The sequence below is a fragment of the Amblyomma maculatum genome, chromosome 7, assembly GCF_055883805.1.
Source record: "Amblyomma maculatum isolate TAMU_Amacu chromosome 7, ASM5588380v1, whole genome shotgun sequence".
Lineage (NCBI taxonomy): Eukaryota > Metazoa > Arthropoda > Arachnida > Ixodida > Ixodidae > Amblyomma > Amblyomma maculatum.
The window spans coordinates 52662310-52684973 of NC_139350.1; the positions used below are offsets into that span (position 1 = coordinate 52662310).

Consider the following 22664-nt stretch of genomic DNA (forward strand, 5'->3'; position numbering starts at 1 on the left):
ATTACGCCTTTTAATTTTCGTTTTGCATATTCCTTTATGCCCTAGCTGAGACAATAAACAATGTTATTGCCTTTGCCGCCGCGCTTGATGTTGCGCTCCCACTCTTGCCTCTTCCCTGCGTCTTTCGGTGTCCTGAAGAGAGAACATTTCACCTTGCACGAGCGCTACCCGGTCTTGCACCCGGGCAAGAAACACGTGCTATCACGCTTACCCCGTTTTCTGAACATGGCGCGATCACATATCCGTAAAAAAGGCACACTTGCACACATGCTAGCTAATTTGCGCGCATTCCGGCTCGCGAGCGAAAAAAGTGCACGTGGTGCACGAGCCTTGTCACGGCACCAACGGATCAGAGCGGCGCAGGTACGGCACAACCGCCACAGCACCACGTACACAACGCGACCACGCTCCGAATGCGTACAGCGCCCCCTGCGCTTTCATCCGGGAAGCGGCCAACCGGTTCCATAGGGAACCCCGCTCGGACGGCAGACTAGCAAATACTTCTAGGGACTCTAATGATGATGATGGCCGGCTCGGAAGGAGGCTGCTACTGGCTAATGGCTCAGGGGCTCAGGCGCGTCGTCTGCTGCGACCCGGTTGCAGCAGCGGAATGCTTCCTGCAACCGGGTTGCAGGAGCAAAATGCTTGCTGCAACCCATGACGTCTTATCCGGTTTAAGAAAAACGTCACATCCGGCTATTGTTTTGTGGGTTTTGTGTTGCTTTTAGTAGCAAAATGGCTGGTCGTCGTCTTTCATGGTGGGAGGCGTGAGAGCTGTGTCGCCGTGTCAGCCGTGTGCTCTCGTGTTGTACGTTACGTAAGCAATTTTTTCTATTCTTAAGATACTTCAGTATGCATGTATTGAGTCATTGCCCACTGTCTAGAGTTCTACATTTAGTTTTCAACGTCCGTGCGCCCGAATGTTCTGTTGACCATTGAGCCTGCTTGGCCGGCAGTGGGCCCGAACGCCCCAAAGGTGTATTATCGAAGGTTTCAATCGAAAGCTCAACGCAGTTGGACACTAAGGAACATGCGGTTAAATACCGTTTATTAGGCCAACCGCACGAAAATCTCAGTCATGTAAAGCACGCCTGACTATCAGTCTTGCGTGCGCTTGAAAAGGGCGGGAAACTTGGGTAAACTTTCCGCACCTGTCTGGGTGAATAGTTAATGATTGTAACGTCTCTGAGCTGATAGAGGGACTTTAGGAGGTACTAGGACATGACAAAACAACGCGTAGAAGCAGGAAAGGCGAGGATCACACAGGCCTGTGTGGGAAGCTTTTGTTTCGATGCACCACGACGTACTAACCATTTGTGCGACATACTATCATTTTGTGTGGCCCTCGTTGCTATGACGCGGTGTAATGATTTCATACCTCATTTTATGACTGCGCACGGTCAAATGTATGCAGGGCCGCTTTCTGATTACGGTGAGGTAAGCGATTTCGCCTTGTGCTTAAAGTGCATCAACATGTACTTGTTTTAAATTCAATTTGTTTTGTGTGTGTGAAGATCGCTTATAAGCTGACGTCTAATATTTGGTACGCAGGGACCTTCCTGGTATGTGTTTTGGAGTCTAGCATGTACTTGCTGGTTGCTGAGGCTGAACAATGGGACTATGAAAGGCGGAGACAGCATATGCTCAAACGCCACAAGGTGAGCCCTGTACTTAATTTCAAAACAATTGCTGTGCCACCGCGACTGGTCATTTGTTTTACATGGGGAACATGCTTGGGCACAGGTCCCCAGTTTGCATAGAGTGCATGAATGAATCAAACAAGCAAGCATTCCTGCAGCTGCAGTGTCCAGCTTGTAGTTTGCAGCCTTTCTTTCCGAGTTGCAATTAATGCATTGCAAACAGTGTGCAATGTAACAGTTGATTCAGACTAAGAAAACCAGACTAGCTCCAAAAACAAACAAATGTTTGCGCAAGATGGAAGATCAAACCACGCTATATTGTCTTCTCAATTCGCTGTGAAAAACTGGCAAAGCTGCCTTCTTTAACGAATGATATTCCTGCACAGGTTGGTTTCTTCTGCCTTCGCTCGTACCGAGTGGTGTTGGTGACCACCGCTGCGTCCGTAGCTCAGCAACACATTGCGGTGCGGAGATGAGGACTTCCCTTCTCGACTGCACACATTTATTTACACTTGTTTACAAACTATTTACAATAACGTCGTCAGATGTGATATCAAAACATAGAGGGCTAACTGCAACTGGGTGCACGATCGGAGGTCAGAGGCTAGCAGAATCAGACCTTGGCCTTCTGCTACACTTTAGGCCGGAGTCCCTTGAGACCTCCGTCAGCCTAGCCTCCCTCCTCGAACAAACCGTCTGCCCTCGTCTGAGCCCTACCGTCCTCCGAGCCCAACTGTCCCAACGCTCCTTCCTTAGCGCTCAAAATTCGAGTCTAGTCCGTTAACCAATCAACGACTAGTCACTCTGTGGCCAATAACATGCAGTCCTTCAAAATGGGCTGGCCAATCACTGTGCCACATATACCCCTCTCCTATGCATGTGAAGTAATGCAAACACAAAGCATGCACTATGCGGCGAGTGGTTGCGCACACAAACACATACATCTGCGATTTCTCCCTCTCCAAAATCCTCCCACGCAAGAGGTGCCAAGCAGTCTCAAAGACAAACGGCGTCGACGGTTACACTTCCGAAAACACACACATAAACACACACATGCAAACCTCAGGCCCAAACATTCCGATCCCTGCCCTTGGTTGGTTGCGCACGGGCGGCGGATTCAAAGGGACGTACAGGCGTCTTCCCATGAAGACATGTCAACAGCGCGTTCTCCCCAGGCCCGTGTTACACCGCATTTCGGGATTTATGGCCTCCGCGCCCTCTCCACTCGAACCGGGAGACACAGCAGTTAGTGCCGAACCCACAACCACTGCGCTTATGCTGTGCCTTCCACTTGCACTGCTCTGCCTCCGTCGCGGGACGGACAGAGCCGGCAGCGTCGCCCGCTGCCGTGTGTTCTGGGCTCACTTCCGAGAAGCGGTCGCCTGCGTGACCGTCATAAATCGGCCCGCGTCAAGCTGCCCCTTGACCTTGGCCGCCCCTTCGGAATCTCCTTCTGGGCGAAGCCCGCAAACTTAACTGGCGCCGCAAGATTGCCAGTCAGTTCTCAACTTGCATCGGTGCGCATTTTGTTTTTCTCGCTGACGCCCCCGCTCCACGCCTTTCTTCGATCATGGTATATTCTAAGTTGTAATGTAATGTAATGTGGAAAAAAGTGCATTGTTCACCGCTGCAATACAGGCTACATATTCTGCAATGAAAAATGTCAGCTTTCTTCGGTGCGAAAAGATGTCGAACGACTTCAGCTATGGTGGCCGGCATGCCAAGAAAGGGCCGAGCTGTACTGTCACTGTTTGTGAGGGGCACTTTGAGCCCAGGTTTGTGTCCAAAACATGGACGACAGAGTTAAATGGGCATATGCTGCAAAGCGTTGCTAGCAAAGGAAGCGGTCCCCACTATATTCTCTGCCTGCCTTGCCTACCTTTCAGACATCGAAAAGTAGAAAGCGAACCACTGAAAGGCAGCCCCAGGAACCGAAAAAATAGAAGATCGTCAAACCTTATGTAGAAGCGTCAGGTGAAGGTAGCACGCGCTTCACACGACACTGCGTGGGCATGCACAGGCCCAAAAGCTGGGTGCGGCTCAACCCACGGGCCGTCTGGGCCGACAAATGAAAATTTTTGCTGGACTCGGGGTGGGCTTAAACGTACGGGTCTGAGCCGGATTCGGGCTTGTACACAGAGGGCCGATGTCCTTTATAGTCACTTTGTCGGAGTAAAATACACATTCGCGGCGTCGCTGCAGCGAAATGGATGAAATGACCATGATACGCTCCGAGAAAGAAGTTTAGTCTTCTTAGCTTATTTATTTACCTATTACGGCACCGCGGTGGCTTAGTCATTAAAGCTCTCGAGTACTGAGCTGGGATACCCTAGTCTGATCCTAATTGGGAGACGGCATTTTGGTCGAAGCTGAAAGCATGGCAGGCATATACTTGATGATGGCAGCTTCATTGAAGAATCCCAGGTGGCCGAAGTGATCCGGACGCCTCTGCTACGGCGTCCTCACACTTTGAGCCGGTTTAGGACCATTGCTCCAGAGACACAGCCCTTTTGTTGTTTTTTTGGAGTCATGTACACTTTTTTTTTTTTCTCCACATGAGAAAATTCAAAACCAAATGTGGGTATGGTTTTCATTTTAATCTGTTGATTGGAACGTCTCATAACTGAAATAGCCGCAAAGGCTTGATAGAGTTTAGAAATCTCCTTGACGATGAAATAAGATAAATCTTTAATGAGCAATTTTTAAATAGTCAATCAGTGTCGTAAACAATTAGGCGCGCGCCGGCCACATTGAACGATACAAACAAATATATAAAATTACTCCCCTCGGTGACTAAAGAGCAGCAGTCAGACACCGCTCTTGCGTGTTTTAAAGCGTAAAATGCCATGTGCGGGTTACGCTGGTGTGGTGCAGCGGGGAGTTCGCCTAATAAATTAGAGTAGCGCCAGATGAGGCTGTTTCAGCTATCAGCGAGCACAGGCAGTCTGGTCTGCGATAAGGCGCTTTCACATATGGTCAGTTTTATATACCACTGGAGGCTAGGAACTGGAAACCTCATACAAACCACTGGGAAAGGCCAACATTCGAACGCTTGGTGAGGTGCTATCTTTTTCAAGGTTGGTGTTCAACACTCATGACGCCTCAGCCACAGATACAGTCTTGCTGCCGCAGCGGCGCCATCTTTCTCGACAGAGGAAATTGAGGGCGGGGGGGGGGGGGGGGGGGGGGGAACCTTCTACATGCAGAATCAGTGAAGAGCATTGCAGCCAGAACACGTGCCGGCCCTGGCAGCGGTGCTGTTGTGAGCTATGATATAACAGCACCTCTCGCACACCACAGGGTGGGCACGCCGCCTGAGCTTCTTGTCTTTTGTCTACCGCCGTCGCCTCCAGTTCACAGATAAATTAAATCGAGAAGAATATTGGCTTTCTCTTTCTTTGACGGAGGTGGTACCTACGCTTGACGAACGGCAGTTTTGGCATGGCGTGCTACTTACGCACGCTATTGGCTACTTTGCGTTTCCTCGAGATTTTAATCAGTTATATTTTGCTGCACACGGTGTCTAAATATTAAAGCATCCTCGCAAGAAGTCCTATGACAATTTTTTTTTGCATTCTAATTGAATGCGATTTCACGAATTGAAATCATGGCCAAACTGGTTGCTTTTAAAGGGGACATGGCTCTTCAAGCTACTTTTCCTACGTTTTTCAACAAATTTGATAAAACCTGGTATTCTGATTGGGCAGCTGGAAAAATGGTTACATGTTTGAAATCAGTGCAAGAAACTGAATCAGAATTCCAGGTTTTATCAAATTTGGTCAAAAATTGGAAAATAATTTTAAGAGCCATGTCCCCCCTTAAGCAGAAGCGAAATGCAATACAGCTGACATATTTCGTGGTGTGTTTGGAGACTGTAAACAGCCTAAACTAATACATTCTTTTTCAGCGAATTTCTAACAGTTTAGAGTTGTCGTGGGAAGACGAAAGAGTCACCACTGGCTGTACTGCCCGAATCCGTGAGTCTCACTGCCTGTCGGAGGTTGGGCACACTACAAGCAGTGGCGCGCCGCGCCGGCGCTGCTCGTTCATACACAACCCTTCAGACACCACACTCCACATCATGTTCTACTTGGCACTTGCTGTATTTTATTTTAAACCAGCCAAAAAACGAGACAGGGAATAGAAGCTAACGAGATGAGGCTGGCTTCTCTGTGTCTAGTCTTTTGGCTGGCTTAAAATGAATGATTACCAACTCGCCCAGTTGTTAACCTTGTTGCTGTATTTACAGGGCATTCCCACGTCTGTTGCTGCGGTTTAGTTGAGCACTGGTGAACGCTGTCTATGTTGGGATACATGCAACATAAATAGCTTGAAAGTAAAAGATTGCACAGCCATCATTGTAGCTAGTAGTTTGTAAAGCATGGGATGCATAATGTGCAGGTCGCGGTCCTCAACGGTGGCATGTTTCTTGTTTTTGTTTTTCTAGTTTGCAATGAGTTATTTTTCATTTGACAGTAGATACACTACTAATTACCGTTCATCACCAATGCAGATTTTTTTTTTTTCTTAGTTAATTATATGCTTCCTCAATTTCATTCTGTTGGTTTGCATACCTGTGTCGTAACAGAGCCTTTATATATTTTTCCTTTTCTGCTAAATAGAAGAGCATGAGCCTCTCATAGCCTGTGTTGCTTTGGGACGTTAAATCCCATGAGCCAGATTAGCATGAGCCTCGTTTCTGGCAGTCGTAGATCTATTTCATTGAACCTCTTTGTTAATAATAAGCTCGTCAAACATACGTCAGACAAAAACATACAGTATTATGGGTGTGACACCATGAAGGTGTCAATCATTAGAAATGTCACAAGTGTTGGGCAGGCATGCAGGGCCCATCATTAACGTGTTAAAACTAAGCTCGGGTGCCGCTCAAGCGAAAACGTGAGAAGCTACTGACAGAAGGCCATGGAGTAGGGCATCTGAAGGGGGAGAGGGCTACCCTTGAGTGCAGTCTATCCGCACTGAAGGGATTACTGACCAGTGCCTTGGAAATTTTATCAGAACAGGCATGGATAAAAAAAATTATATGCACACGATAGGGAGTGGAAATGTGCTGCTTATTGATGTGAACTCCGAACTAGTCCAGTGGTGCTTGAGCACATCATAGTGGTATAGTCCACATTTCTCAGGCTGAAATAGTCATGTTTTTAGTCGAACTTATCGTTCGGGCATCAAGTATGGAAACAAGCATTGCATTTTCTGCTAGTTTGTTCCAAATTGTTTCTAAGGTCATTTGTGTTATTTTAAATATCTGTACATGTTTTGGCTGTTAGTCTTATATTTTCAGCAATGCATTGATCTTTGAATAAAAAGGAATCAAATAGGTTATTTTGGTATGTCAGGTATAAAATATTCAGCTAATAAAATCATTTGACTTTAGAAACGTGCTCCAAAACAATTTGAATGCTTCAAAACTTCAGTTTTATAGCTTCAAAGTGCTCAAGCCTGCTTCTACCTCTCCAAGTTGGTTTGTGGTTCAGGTCATTATTGACAGTTCTGCATGACTGAATTGATGTCTTGAGTTTGGAGTTTTGGGGAGGGTTGCATCCATTGGGAAGAGTGAAAAATGCTGGCTGAAGATAAGGAACGCAGCATTGTGAAAATTCCGATTGCTATTGGGCAACCATCTCATGGATGATGGCACTTGAAAGCGTTTTGACTGGAGGTACTCGCACTGCTTGGGCTAGGTGAGTGCAGTACTTCATCTTACAGGAGCATATGCACCTAATCTTGGTCGCATTTTGCTTGTTAACGACATGCAAGACAGTACTTTGTACAGATCACCTGATTTTTATCTTCAACCGCTAAATAATTTATAATTGATTTTTTGTCTTATCTGTTTCAGGGTGTCTATACTCCATTAACACACTGAATGTTAGTAGTGCTGCTACTGCACTTAGTCAAGTGTTGGTCTCAGTTTGCAATACTTTCAGCTGCTTTGAGAAGTAAGATGCTCATGGACAGCCTCCTTAACAACATGAGCTGGTGTATTTGTGATGAGGACTGTATATCAAAGACAGCCAGAGGTTTTATGATGCTGGCATTACTGTTGTGGTGCTGCAGTTCAGTGAGGGATTTGGCCATCTTGTGGTTGTTGCCTGTTTGCTGTGGCCACCCTCAAAGTAAATAGCTATGATCCTGTCACATAGCTTGAGAACTTCTTGTTACTTGTATGGAAACTACTGTTTGGCACAAAATGACTTGTGGCTGCTTCATGTGCGAGCGACTACATTTGGGTGGAACAGTTCCTCATTCTTCTTCACAGCCCATAGGAAGGATTTCGCAAGTTTAGAAAATGAAAAGTCCACAGCTGAATTAGTTGCGATTCTGGAATCATGCTGTGTAGTCGACAAACGCTACAATTCGAGAGCAACGCATGTCGTCTAATGAACAGTGCAAGTGAAACTTCTTGGATGCAGCAGCAAATGAAAATGTGCACACATGGTTTTCAAGATGTCTCAACGTTTATTTATATGCTTCACAACCTACCAAAGTCCGCACGCTTGCGTTATACCAAAGCACAATCACCGGTCTGTTCTGATGTCTGCGGCCAGTGTTGATAACTTCATATCAATTCTTTACCACCCGCGGTGTCCATTTCTGCTGTGCATGTGCACTGCAGTGATACATTGTCGCACGCATGCAGAGAGCACTAGTACTGGCCTTACTTAGGGTAACCTTTTTGCTGTTTTGGCTTTTCTCATTCTTGAGCTATGCTACATGGTGCACGCTTTTCTTTTGGTCTGGTTCCTTTGACGAGTCATGAATTCAGCATTTGTGCTTTTTCTTTTTGAGGGTGTAGTGACCATATGCAAATCCACTATTAGAATATATGAGCTGCTGCATAGTCTGCAGGCCTTTTATCTTTTTATTTAAATTTAGTACGTCTCTGAATTTCTCTGAGTGTTTTGTTATTGTTCTGAGCTTGCATACTTTTGTTTTTTCTCCCCATGACAGCCGATCCTGCACGTGACTGATGCTAGTCGAGAGATCACAACAGCTGCCCACCTTTCAAAGCATGGCATTCCCTGGTCCAAGTTGACTGCTCCCTGTGCTACTGGCTCAACAGTGTGCTCACAAGTCTGCACTTCACTTACACACGTTGGCCATAGCTTCTGTGTCAAAATAAAGTATTCCTACCTATGTGCCTTTTCATTCATTAATAACGCACATGATTGGAGTAATAAACACTCCAGTGCCAAAACACCATGTTGACACACACATTTATGTTTAGACTGCCTACCTTCTGCATTACTTCCCTTTTGTAGCCTACCTAGAAAGGTAAGTATTTTACTGTATGTGTCATAGAGCCACATGTATTTCTGTTATTCCTTTTGAGACAGGAAATAATCTGCAAAACCAGTGAAGTAAGAAAAGTTCACAGATATGTTTCGTAGACAATATTTAGAGGTAAGCCCAATGAAGATGCTTGGAACTGCAGACGGGGCCTGGTGATGGAAAGGCAAAGTGGGCGGTGTTTGTTGAATTGCAGAAGAGTGGTTTAATTCAATATTTTGCTAATGAGCAGCAACTTAATTGCAATGTCCTTGTCTGTGGGATACTTACACCCATACTGTCACCTCATGTAATGCTCAAACATTTGGCAGTGCTAATCACTTCACTAAAATATTGTAATCTTGGCCCTTCAAAGTGAATTGTGTTCAATAGCGAGGTGACATGCTTGTAGCAATGAGATTCTAACCTTGGATACCCTCTCAATACGCTATTGCTGTGCCTCTATGCTACTGGGATGGTGAGGCAGCATACTAAAAGGGCATAAACAAAAGCGTGTGCAGTAATTCTTACCATGTAACAATAGTTGAAGCCCTCACCTAATTTAATGTGATTGCATTAAAAGGTCATATTTACCAAAAAAGGCATTTTGAGCGACAAGGATAACTGGCAGATGGTATGACCGGATGGATTGGTCTGGGTGATGTGGGGACCATGGTATGGTCCAGCTGCCTACTCAAGCAGCTCTTTTGGCATGAGAAAAACTCATTGCCTTTCAGAATCCCAAGTCAGATGTGTGAGTTGCGAGTTCATTCACATCATGTGATAATTAGTAAACTTACAAATTGGTATGTGTGATAAAAGCGCAAACTAAGATTGGTGAGTCAACAAGTAGCCAACTAAATGTACAGGGATGAGGATACAGGAGTCGTAAATGCTGTGGCATGTTTTCCTTAACAGCGGTGCAGAAGTGCCCCCGAAATATTTGTTGCATTTGCTCAATTTAGGTGTATTTCAGTTTCTGGTATAACCTTTCCCACACCTTTAACCTTTAGGCACAGTAATTGTAAGTAAAATCAGCAGTTAAAAAAATAGCATTGCCAATATGAAAGCGTTCCAAAAGATTGAGAAATAGTATTAAGGTACGTATAGCAGCAAAAGTTGCAACACTGTACCATCAGCATGCACGTGTGATCCCAGCCATTTTTGGAACCATAAATGCAGTATTAACTTCAGTAGTTTATCAATTCAGTTTCGGACTATCCTCATGTTTGACAAGATTTTAATGATGAAACCTTCAGCTTAATGCCTCTAGTAGCCTGAGTATTCTGAAGCATAGCATTGTTGCCTTACTTAATTGCTTGGTACACTTTCCAATTTTGCAGTGAGAAATTTCTTAGCCTAAAAAAGTGAAACATTTGGCAGTACTCTGTCAGGGACAAAGCAAGCTTTTGGAAAAGGAAAATAGAGTAGATGTCTCTGAGTGGACACCCCATGTGCACTGTGAATGAAACTAATGAGCAAAAAAAAAAGCATATGCTTTCAAGCAAAGTATTGCAATGCTTAATATTACATAGAATTCCTCCTGGCACACATAGATTTCATATTTCAAGCTGCCAGTTTCCATCATGCAAGGACGACATCTGCTAGTTTCTATACAGCACCTTCGTGCTTTCGCACTGGCAAGCCACGTTTTGCGAGAGGGTACCTTTCTAAGTGGACTCAGCTAGGCTTAACCTGATTTCCATGAAATATATATGGAAGGGTGCTTAAACCAGATGCTATCAGGCTTTACGTATACCTGCAGGTAAGAGCCCTGCCAACTACTATTTTTAATAAAGAAAATTTGATATATCTAGTCGTCACTTAGAGTTTGTCATACATACTCCCTCAAGCACAATTAACAGTGTTCTGATCGAGCTGCTTGATTGATACTAAAAAGGAAAATGCAGCGCTGACACCAAACATGAACGGGCCACTGCTCAATTAAAACGCCTGGAGAGAGTGCAACGTAAGTCAACTTCATCCCTTTCACTTCTTCCTTGTCGACTGCGACGTAAAATATCGGCAGCACTTGTGCAGTGCTCACCTCTACAGACCGAGCCTGCTATGCATCTGGTCATCGACTGGAAGCTGTCGGCCGGCGCATCGTCGCCGTCGATTCTCCCAGCGACGCCACGCCCTCCGCGGCACGGATTCAACCCTCTTTCCAGTTTGGTTGCTAATGGACATCAATTTTCGCTGATTATTGTACTAAGCAGGTAAGCCCAGCTCTACTAATTGAGCACATAATTAAAATATTTTATCGAGTTCAGTTTACAGCGCAGCCCTATGGCAGTCGCGTAACCAGCGAAGCGAATAAAGAGCACATCAGAGGAAGAAAGTTCGGCGATGCACTCTGATGCATATCTTACGCATTGGATTTGTTAGAGACGACCATGGAATAATCTAAACAACACGGTCATTTGGCTGCTGGATGTACCATTTCTTGTAAATCCGGCCGCGCAAAATATATAGTAAAAAAATTTACTTCTTTTTCCATATTTTATGTTCACAACAAACATATGCATAACCACGCACTGAGATCAAGTGCCACATGAAAATTCGCGCTTCCACTTCAGTTCGAATAATAGCTCTCGAGGTCAAATGTTCGAATGAGTCGCGTTACATATGCTGTGTATGCGAGGTGGGTACGTGGGGGACGAATTAAACTGCACTGCAAAAGATGGTTTGGTTTGGTTTATGAGGTCCCGAAGCAACTCGATCAGGCTGTGAGATACGCCGTATATATAGTGGAAGGCTCCGAGAATTTCGACCATCTGGCTGGGTTTTTACCGTACCGCGCAGTACACGCGGGCGCCTTGTTAGTATTCGCTCCCATTGAAAAGCAGTCACCCCAGTCAGGATTGAATCCCACACCCTTGGACACAGAAGTCGAGTACGTCAACTGCACCAGCACAGCGGGGGAGGGAGAAGACACTGTTGCGTTGTTGGGTGCTTGGTTTTGCCCGCGGCTGCTACGTTTTTGTGGCACGGCCATGCAGTCCCGTTCCACCTAGCTTCCACTGGGACATCGCAATTCAATCTCGACTTCCTATAAAATCGCAACCATGCAATTCCTGCCACGAAGTCGCCTCCTGGTCGAATTAGCATGGCTTACCCTGCTCGAGTCGCCAGACAGTTCGTTTATACACGCTGGCCAACAAAGACGTACGGGATCTGTTGGCTCTTAAATGATCACAACGGTGCACTGCAATGCCGATCGACGCCACGTACACGCTTACGGGCGGCATGCAATTCGTTGCAGCCTCCGCTGCTGCGGGTGCGAGTCGTGAAAAAAGAAACTATGCCGGGACTGCGGGCATTGCAGAATTAACATGCAGTTTCACGTGTTGGTTTGGCTGGAGGCTTTTAATTGTGCCCGTGTATGCGGTGCGATAACAATTAAGCAGGCGCTGGTATATAACTGACAATACTTTTTAACTAGTCATGCGCACTAGCGCCTCATTTACTAACAGCTATAGGTTTGCTGAGGTCGCAATTATAATATCTATATCAGTCTTTTAAATTTTGGAACCACCATTATCGTCCCCGCTTTTAGCACACGAATTTAGGCCGAGTATGGCAGAAAACAAAACCTCTCGGTCGAGGATAATTTAGTACGCGCGGCATATATATGTACAGGTGTACGTTGTACGATCGCTTCGCTAGCCATTCCTCCCGGGCGCTCCCGAACATTATGAAAGGAGTGACACCCGCGGCGGTGCGTGGCGCGTATTCAGCATACATGACTAGCGTGGCGATTTGCGCTCACCCGCTGTATAGTTTCGGTTTCGCCTGTGTACGGCCGGAACTACCCGAGCAGGTAGCGTAGATGGCAGCGTACTGCTCCGAAGTTGTCACTTGCTCCTTCTTAGCGCACAGGAGGGACGGCAAGCTTCGAGAGCAAGGTATACCCGCACATATGAAACGGGCTCATAAGAGAGCCAGGTCGAAAAAATAGAGAAGGTTATGGCCAGGTACGCGCTCGATCATCACAGTGGTTTCAATTTAGCCCGTGCATAAAAATTTCTTGCGTTAAATACGCCAACAGAATTATGTTTTGGGAAAGTTTACACAGATATAGATACTGACATGGGCGTCGACATGACCCCCTGCATGGTGCCAACAGATTCTTATTCACTGAAATTGCATTGTCAGAACACTTAGTGACATAATTTGTTCATTCTAGAAGGACAAACTCGTGGAAGTTTAAATTTTGAGTCTTGTGCTATTAAATTAAGGAAAAAAGTATGGGAGATGGAATAAACCCCACCCTTTACAACCCCCTTTACTGATACATTATCACCAGGTTTGATTTGGTTGTTTAATCTGATGCAAAAATTCATAAGAATAGCAATAAATGGACAGCAGAAGACAATTAAGTAGTTCAGTTTGGTAGTTAAAATCTTAAGGGTCACTGTATCAAATGCCTTTTGAAGATTAAGAAAAGGTAGCTAATTTTATTTGAGTTGAACATGCCCATGCTTCTCATTTAGTGAATCAGTATATACAAAGCATTCCTCATCACCTGATGGGCCAGCTCATCAAGACACAGTAATTGCTTAACTGTGGCTGCTTCCTCTTTGTATGAAATAAATAACTTGAATTTGAGGCAAAAATTTCTAAGAAAGGAAAAGGCACGAGTACTGAGTCATCAAAAGTGCCTTAAAATTGAGATACTCGCCTAAAATCAAGAGACTTAGCTGCAGTATATGCAGCCAAAGAAGAAACAGAAAAAGGCTTTTGAAATGTTAAAACAAGTGATTTTAATAGCACCCCCAAAATTCAGCAAGAGTACTGGGCAATTTTAGAGTGTATGGTTAAAGCAGAATTCATTTTACCCAAATTTAATACTCAACTTGGCTGTTCTGCCAATGCCAAATTTTTCTAAAAAATTGCAACACTTAGAAGCACAAAAAAAGCCTAGCCCTGAAGGCTTTTGCTTTCTTTTCTAGAATGCATTCATACCTTCAGTTAGAAATGTTAAGGTAGAGAAGCACGATCAAACGCGACCATTCAGAGCTTCTTTGGAACTATCCAAAATATAAGTTATGAACTGCAAAATAAAATGACCCACGTTTAAGGTCTAATTGTGTTTTTTAAGTTTCGCTTTCAGTTATGCTGGTCCCTGTAGACCTTTCCTCAACTCTTTAAACTGTACTTCAAGACCTAGTAGAAGTAGTAGTAATAAACTTTATTTGGCTACAAAAATGAGTGCCAAAGAGGTTTGCAACTTGTAGAACCAGGGCCATCTGTCACTTCGACATGGAGGACTCCAGCCAGGTACACCAATTAAAAGGAGGAGAGTCAAGATAAATGGGGGACTGAATGGCAATGGTGCAAAGGAAAAGCAGTGTTCTAGGTTAATGCAAATGAGAGATATAGTTGGGACAAGATGCTTTAGGTGGAAACGGTAAAGAAAGAAATGCACTGGGAGAAGGAGGAAGAAACTTTAATGACACGGAGTATTAGGCACCGAGAATGTCCTGAGTATGGGTCACCAAGGCCAACCAGTCCGTCAGCTGATACAAGACTAGTCAAGCCCACCAGGTCGGGAAACAAAAGTGAGGAAAATGAAATGTGCCGGGATTGTGAGAAAATTTGTTCCCATTTTACGTTTGACATGAGATTTAGTGACAGAAGAAAGGAAGAGGAGTCAAAAGAAGAATGAGATAATCTCGAAAATGCCTGGAAAGCAGCTTCATTCATCAAATTGACAGGTTGCAAAAAGCCGGCTATCCGGAACATGGTGTCATCTCAGTTGCTGAAGGAACCTATAAAAAAATGAAAACAAGCAGCAAGGAAGCTATGACTAACACAGTGGACAGAATACAACAACAAAATCTGGTTGCAATACCCTATCTGCACAGCATATCGCATGATTTGAAACGAATAGGCAAAAAAGTAAATATCGAAGTAGTTTTTACAGCTTCGGAAAAGTTATCGAAGCTTTGTAGGATCACTCAAACTTGTGGTGTGCAGCGACGTGCATGCAGCATAGAACACCAGACTTTATTTGTACCCTGCAGCACAGGTGTGGTGTATGAGATCCCATTAAGCTGTGGGAAACGTTACATTGGACAAATGGGTAGATGCCTCAATGAACGGCTCTGAGAACACAATTATACCTATGAAAAACTTGCAAAAAAGAAACATCTGCGAAGGAAACGTTGCTTTGCACTGCAGCAGGTGCACAGGTTGTATGCCCTGGCTTCTACAGGGCTTAAAGCCAGGGGGTGTGTCAGAGACCCCCCCCCCCCATAATATTTAAGAGGGTTCAGAGATCCCCACAAGCTTGAATTCAAGCATGAGGACTGTAAGAATACAAACCAGGTAACCATTGTTTTGTTCTTGTCAGTGGTGTAATTGGAAGATTTTTTCTCTACCGTTTCAACAGTTTCACATTGAGTATTAATAAAAACCAGAGATGGAGAAAAGTAATGGTTTCTCCCCTTTGTATAAAACGATTTGCAAAACAGGCAACCAGCCACTTTCTCTCTTTATTTCCCTTTCCACCAATGCTCGAATCACTACATACCCCCTCCGATTGAGCCAGACTTTAAGCACTGGGCTTCACAAAACAAAGATTATTGGTAGAAGCAACAAGCAGATTACAAGAGAGATTCTGGAGGCAAGAGTCATCAAGCAGAAAAAGGGCTTGTGCGTCAGTGCACCTTCGATAATGCTCAGTGAAAAAGAACTTGAGATCCTGTAAGTAGCGTAGGCTTACTCAAAACGCTTAGTATGTTATATCTTTTCTTGTATGGCAGTTTTCGGTTCTATATCTGGTGGTTTTTAAGGCTAACGACACGACTTAATCCTGCTCATTCATACTTTACATTTTGACAACAGAAGCCCATATACAGCTCAACCTGGCTTTTTCATTTGTCTTCATCGAATGTTTAGCGGTGAGGCATGTGCTTGCTCATGATGTATACTACTTCACTTGCGTTTTGGATTTTTGTGATTTCTTGTTTATTGTTACTTTTTTTTTTTTTTTTTTTTTGTCAATGCTTTGTTAGGAGAGAAAACTGGTATACATGTATATGACGTTTTGACTTCGGCTGAGTCACATGTTATGAAAATGTGCATAAATTCCTCTGTTTTCCAACAAACCTCAGTTGACAGTCAGTGCTGTGTTCATCTCCCTACCTCTGACCACATCTATCTCAATCTCAAAGACCTCATTCCAAAAGTAACATGCACAAGTATTGATACAGCCATAAATTACAATGAATAAGACTTTGCTGTCAACCATGATGAACTTGACTTTCTGCAACATCTAATGTCAAAGTGAAAGTGATCGCTCCTTCTGCTTATATGCTTCGCTTATTATTAAGGAGATTATTAAGTTGGTTAGGACCTCAAGGCAGAATATTAGTTTAAATAGTTTAGTCACACAAGCAAAAAAACACGGGAAAGAAATTATAATCGAGCTTTTTCTTGGTTGAAGCGCCGTACAGGGGAAGAAAGTAATCATGTTTACACAGGTGGAAGCAGGCTCAAGCATTTTAGAGCAGCTCATGGAGCAGTAATAAAGCAACTTCGGAGCAGCTTTGAAGCAATAAAGCGAGAGTTTTGGAGCAATCACATTATGTCTTGGAGCAAGATTCTAGACTCGCTTTTAATAATAGAATTCTAGCTTCCTCACTTAACTCTTTGACTGTCGAATATTCCGAAAAAAAATAAATAAATAAATAAATCACCGTTCATCTCCCTACCTCTGACCACATCTATCTCAATCTCAAAGACCTCATTCCAAAAGTAACATGCACAAGTATTGATACAGCCATAAATTACAATGAATAAGACTTTGCTGTCAACCATGATGAACTTGACTTTCTGCAACATCTAATGTCAAAGTGAAAGTGATCGCTCCTTCTGCTTATATGCTTCGCTTATTATTAAGGAGATTATTAAGTTGGTTAGGACCTCAAGGCAGAATATTAGTTTAAATAGTTTAGTCACACAAGCAAAAAAACACGGGAAAGAAATTATAATCGAGCTTTTTCTTGGTTGAAGCGCCGTACAGGGGAAGAAAGTAATCATGTTTACACAGGTGGAAGCAGGCTCAAGCATTTTAGAGCAGCTCATGGAGCAGTAATAAAGTAACTTCGGAGCAGCTTTGAAGCAATAAAGCGAGAGTTTTGGAGCAATCACATTATGTCTTGGAGCAAGATTCTAGACTCGCTTTTAATAATAGAATTCTAGCTTCCTCACTTAACTCTTTGACTGTCGAATATTCCGAAAAAAAATAAATAAATAAATAAATCACCTCCAGTGTCGAGTTATTTCAAACACTATGCGTTTAGCGCAATACCTGTACTGCAAAAACGCCTCTGGACTGCATGCGGCCGCAGCACCTGTACGGCAAAACCAGTCAAAGGGTTAAATAGCAGCAAATGGAATGCTGCCTTCTACAGTTCATAATTGAAGATCGTTTAACTAAGAGATTTATACTGTTTTGTAAGATTCAAAGGTGGACTTCACCACTTTGATGCACTTAAGCATTGCCACTAGTTCGAAGTTCACATCAATGAACAGTACATTTCTGCTTTCTATCTTGTGCATATTCTTTTTGATCCTGCGCCTGTGCCGATAAATTTCTGCGTACTGGCCAGTAACGCCTTCAGGGAAGATAGGCGGCACTTTAGGTATAGCCTTTTTCCCCTTCAAATTCATTACTTTATGGCCCTCTGTGGCTGCTCAAATTATTGTTTGAGCTATCTTAGTTTCAACACACTGGTGATAGGCCCTGTATATGACTTTCCAACACTTTTGAAAACACATTTAGTGACTGGCACCTAAGTGGCATCACCTCCATAAGAGTTCCAAGTGTGCTTTTGTCTGTCGTAGGCATGACAGGCTAGATGGTGAAGCACCTGCTTGTATTCACAGCAGAATCGCTAGAAACAAACCGTGTAGTTCGTTGCAGCTGGACAAGTTCCCAATGGCTCGTAGTCATCATCATCGGCCAGGCTATACCAACTGCAGGGTGAAGGCCTCTCCCATACTCCTCTACCTGTTTCTTGAAGACATAGCGCAAAAAAGAGACGGGGACAACACAGATGTAGACAGGACAGGCGCTAACTGACAACTTTCTGCTACTGCTACCAACTAGCCCAAACCAAACATCTGTTGCATCATATTCCTCTACCTGTGCTAGCTGCATCCACTTTACTCCTGCAAACTTTTTAACCTCATCCGCTCACCTAACTTTCTGCTGTCCCCTGTGACGATTTGCTTCCCTTGGAATCGTTTATAGCTCTAAGCGAACATCGGTTGTCCTCTCTACGCATTACATGCCCTGCCCATGCCTATTTCATCTTCTTGATTTCCACTAGAATGTAATTAACTCAAGTTATTTCTCTAACTCACTCTATGTGCTTCCAATTTTTTAATGTTACACCTACCATTTTTCATTCCATAGTCATCTCCGTTGTCCTCAACTTAAATAGAACCCTTTTTGTTAGCCTCTACGTTTCAGCTCCATAGGTGAGTAAGTGTAAGATGCAACTGCTGTATACCTTCCTCTTGAGCAATACCGGTAAGATACTAGTCATAATCTGAGAATACTTACCAAATGCACTCCATCCCAATCTTATTCTTCTAGTTATTTGCCTTTCATGATCTAGATCTGCGGTTACTACCTGTCCTAAGTAAACATATTCGCCTACCACTTCCAGTGCTTCGCTACCTTGTAGTAGTTTGGTGCGCCTGCTTCACTCGCTGATCTCATTTCCCTCACCACAGGCGATTCAAAAGGCTGGGAGTAGGTGCTATATCAAGTGCACAGAACATTTTCCGTAACGAATTCTTCAAATTTACTTACAAGCAAACATTATGCAGCATACTTTTCTAGTATATTAAAATTTTATACGTATTAGGCTCGGGTGAGATGCATTACACCTCTGCTACCGGTGTGCTGCCATCGTTTTGACTACACCAGCCACATACCCTGTATACAGAACTCATAACAAACCATTGCCCAGCTGCGCTTCTCATAGTCGCTTAACTTAATCGTCTCGGATTGCGGTTCTTGCTGTCAAAACCAGTAATGGCCCACTGTGCGCCAAAACCGTGCTCCACTAAATTTAATGTCAGAACATTGATGCAGTCGAGTTGAAGCAATTTTGGAGCAGGGAAAGCAGGCTGGAGCAGAATGAAGCAAATGGAGCAGCACTTCCACCCCTGCATTTAGGATGAATGCAAAGAAAGGAATACTGCAATCAAATTCTAAGGAATGAAGTTCAAAAGGTAAGCCACCATGTCAGTGTTATCACTCAGTATCCTAATTTCTAAGTTCAATATCACAGGAAAGACAATTGTAACAAGCTCAAGCTTAACACCGTTCAACGTGATCCAGTTACATATATATATATTCCTGCCAAACATAATCACAGTTCTCATATTGCAAGGAATCTTTATCAACCATGCTTTTATTTGTGTTTATTGATACCTCAGAGGTCCTAATGAGAGACTTTACAGAAGGAATGGGCTTGTGCACAGTGATAAATGGCGACAGGCTAGTGGTATACATGGCTATGATTAGACAGGTTCTTCGATGGCAGTATTGAAGCTTACAGGATCACTGATGAGGGATGATTCCAGTTGTGAACAGTGCTTGCGAAGAATGACTCATGAAATGTAGTTGTGCGGGCATGCGGTGAAACGCCACTTTTACGATGACCTGTGCGAGGTGTTCTATACACAGGTTAGCCGAGACAACTGCCATGAGGTCTTCTATGAAAAGCTTGTGATAAAGGCAGGGGCATGAAGTACAGTGACGAGAACAGAGACTGTAACAGATTTTATGGCAGAGATGCTGAAGGAGTATTCGAGGGAATGAAACTGGTGGCATGGTTTTGAACAGGCTCATAAGGTTCAGTAAAGTTACAGTAGTGTGGATCAACTATATGACTGGTATATTAAAGTTGTGATCACACAAGGGTTTTGTAATCTAGTAATTTTACACAAGAAGGTGCCAGCCATGGGTAGGTTACGATAGAGGTATCCAACAGTTCTATTAGAGTAATTAGTTACATGGCTTACAAGGCAAGACAATGTTAAGCCATTAGGGAGGTGAACACCAAGGTACTTAAACAAATTCTTTGAAAAAGTAGTACCAGTGTTAATTTTGTAAGTAGAATGTGTTGTTTTGGCAGTGGTGAGAAGAAATCAAGTCTAAAGCTTCTCAGGGACGGAGGCCACATAGCACATCACTATTGTATGCGAATTATAGATAGATATAAGGCAGAAGCGTCGGACGAGTTGGTTACAGAGCAGCGAAGTACACAGTCATCAACTAAAATGTGGATGGTAGAAGTTACTGAAGGGAGATCGTTAAGAGTAAGGGACAGTGCTTTGTGGAACACATAGCTGAAAGAAAACTTTGAAAAAGAGGACTGGGTATTAGCAGTAACAAACCGCGCGCGGTCGGTCAGAAAGCCTTGGATCAAACTAGTGGATAGAGGTTTGTTCAATTCAGGTAGCTTCAGCAGAATGCGGGCAACGTGAAAAATGCGTGCAGACAGGCGACGCAACTTGGGAAAAGCGGTAAAAGAAAATCGCGTACCGAACCTGCTGGATATTTTTTTCGAAGTTAATATTGGGATATATTGAGGGCGAAAGGCACCACTTCGGCTCCATCTTAGTGCCTATACCTTGTGCGATTCAGGGAACGTAGGAACGGGAGAATGCTAAATATTTTTTACACACTCTTGCACACTACGCGAACGCGGACACCTCGTGAATAACGCGAAATAGAAGTGTCCTTTCGCTAAGGCAGTTTTGGGAAAACTGCTCGCAGCTTCGAAAAGACCCGTTTTATCTGGAGTGCCCGGCATTGCAAAAGAAAGAGCACATAAACGCCCTTCCAGAATCAGCCAAGCGATCACATACGGTGATTACATAAACACTGCAACCTTCAAAACGAAAGCCAAGACCACATACACGTTGAGAATATTCTTCTTCCATAGCAGCACAAACCAAACCACGATCCCCATACACAGGCCTTTTACATACGATCTTGGTTTCTAGTATGCCACAGTGTGCACCATTCATGCTTCAAAAATAAATCCAAGACGCCCTGTTTGTGAAGCAACGCGCAAATATGATTTGTTGCAGAATGAACGGAGAGACAGACGGGGTCCGCAGGTAGGAGCACTCTTTCAACTTCCGTGGATGCACGAAGCCTCTACTGCGTCTATCGCCTCTGTCGTTACTAACGTAATCCATGAAGAAACTGCAAGATGAGCACTGAGGCACGAAATGTGCACGGCGCAAAAATCGCGATTCACACGACCACACATTCCAAACGTCGTTTACAAACACACGACACGTGATCTGCCTTGGGCTTTCCTGCAAAAACCCCAATCCAAAAATAATAAACAAAGCCAAGCCAATCCATGGGTTGCAATAACGATTTGCTTATTTTCACCCGGTTGCACCAAGCTTCTAGCTTATTCCAACCGGGTCGCAGCAACGCCGGCCGGCGCGGATTGCGAAAGGGATGTGGTGAGATCGTGAGTACAGACTTTTGCATGACAACGTAATTGCCCAACTTCTTGCGTGTCAATATGGACATGGATCCATGGATCGCGATGCAGTGCTGTCGGGCTCTCATTGTGTTCTTGTCACCTGCAGCAGCAACTGTTGTCGTAGAGCCGCGACATTTGTGTGGGTGCAACAGGCAAGGCTCAGAACTATCGGTCACCTGTGCTTGAGCTGCGATAAAAATGGCAGGTACATGTCCACTTGGCTACATTAAAAGTAGTGACTAACGTTCTTCCTGAAGGAACGATTGTTCATGTCAGTTCTAAATCCCGGACCCTAAGACGTGTTTATCGTGGAAGCTGGCCACCTGCCGATAATGCTCAATGTATACATATGGCTGGACCTTGTTTGCAACATTTCTAAAATGTTTTGTTCGTTGTAAAGTTCTGCATGAAATATATGTGTATAACCTTGTATTTAAAACAGCATTTCGTGCACCAAAATCATCTACTACAGGTCAGTGCTCCATAGATTCAAAATAACAATTCTCTCACCTTTTAGAACGCTGCAGTGCCGCGTACATTTATGACCTGATTTATCTGCAGCTATGAAAATAACTGCTTTGAAAGGGCTCGTGTTATTGCCATATACCATTCTCGTAGGCCTGTGTCACTTTGATTTCACAGTTCCTTATTGCACATTTTCTTCACTCCTCCTTCAGTTTAAAGCATCTGAAAAGTTAGTGGCGATGTATGTACCTAACCATCGCGACCCGGCAAAGCTTATTAAGACGAATAAATGACTGAACCTCATTTTCAGTGAGTAGGATAAGGGAAAAATACCTATGGCGTTTTTTTTTTTTTTTTCTGTACATGTCATTAACCATGCAAATCTGGGTAGGAAATGAGGACATTGTTTTATTTTCTCTCAAATAGTCTGTCAGGTAAAAAAAAATGCACACCTCATTCTCCATTAACCAGAACTACGAATTAAGAAGTGAAAACTTTCTCCTCAACATTGTTTAGTCACAGTGGCTGTTGGCTACATAAAGAGCTGCTGATTTCCTTTCTGTTGTCTGGCCAGGAACCTAATGACAGCTTCTGTTCTGGTAGTCTTGATGCCATTTGCACTATAAGGAGGTTCTCACATTGCTTCGCTGTTTCATCACATTTCACATGACAGGTACGGTAATGCTGGTAATTCTGCATCCCTTGCTGTAGTCAAGGGTGGCACTGA

At 43.8% G+C, this 22664-nt stretch overlaps 2 long non-coding RNA genes across 2 annotated transcripts; one reads left to right on the forward strand and one right to left on the reverse strand.

Annotated features, from left to right (window-relative positions):
* Window positions 1-600: 600 nt before the first annotated feature.
* LOC146183198 (uncharacterized) lies at window positions 601-8682 on the forward strand. Its single transcript, XR_014708757.1, has 3 exons — window positions 601-817; window positions 1552-1658; window positions 8616-8682. It is a non-coding gene; the product is annotated as an uncharacterized LOC146183198 (long non-coding RNA).
* A 4992-nt stretch (window positions 8683-13674) lies between these two features.
* On the reverse strand, window positions 13675-20879 carry LOC146183199 (uncharacterized). The gene is made up of 2 exons (XR_014708758.1): window positions 17852-20879; window positions 13675-14707 (listed from the first exon to the last, which is right to left on the reverse strand). It is a non-coding gene; the product is annotated as an uncharacterized LOC146183199 (long non-coding RNA).
* Between the last annotated feature and the right edge of the window lie 1785 nt (window positions 20880-22664).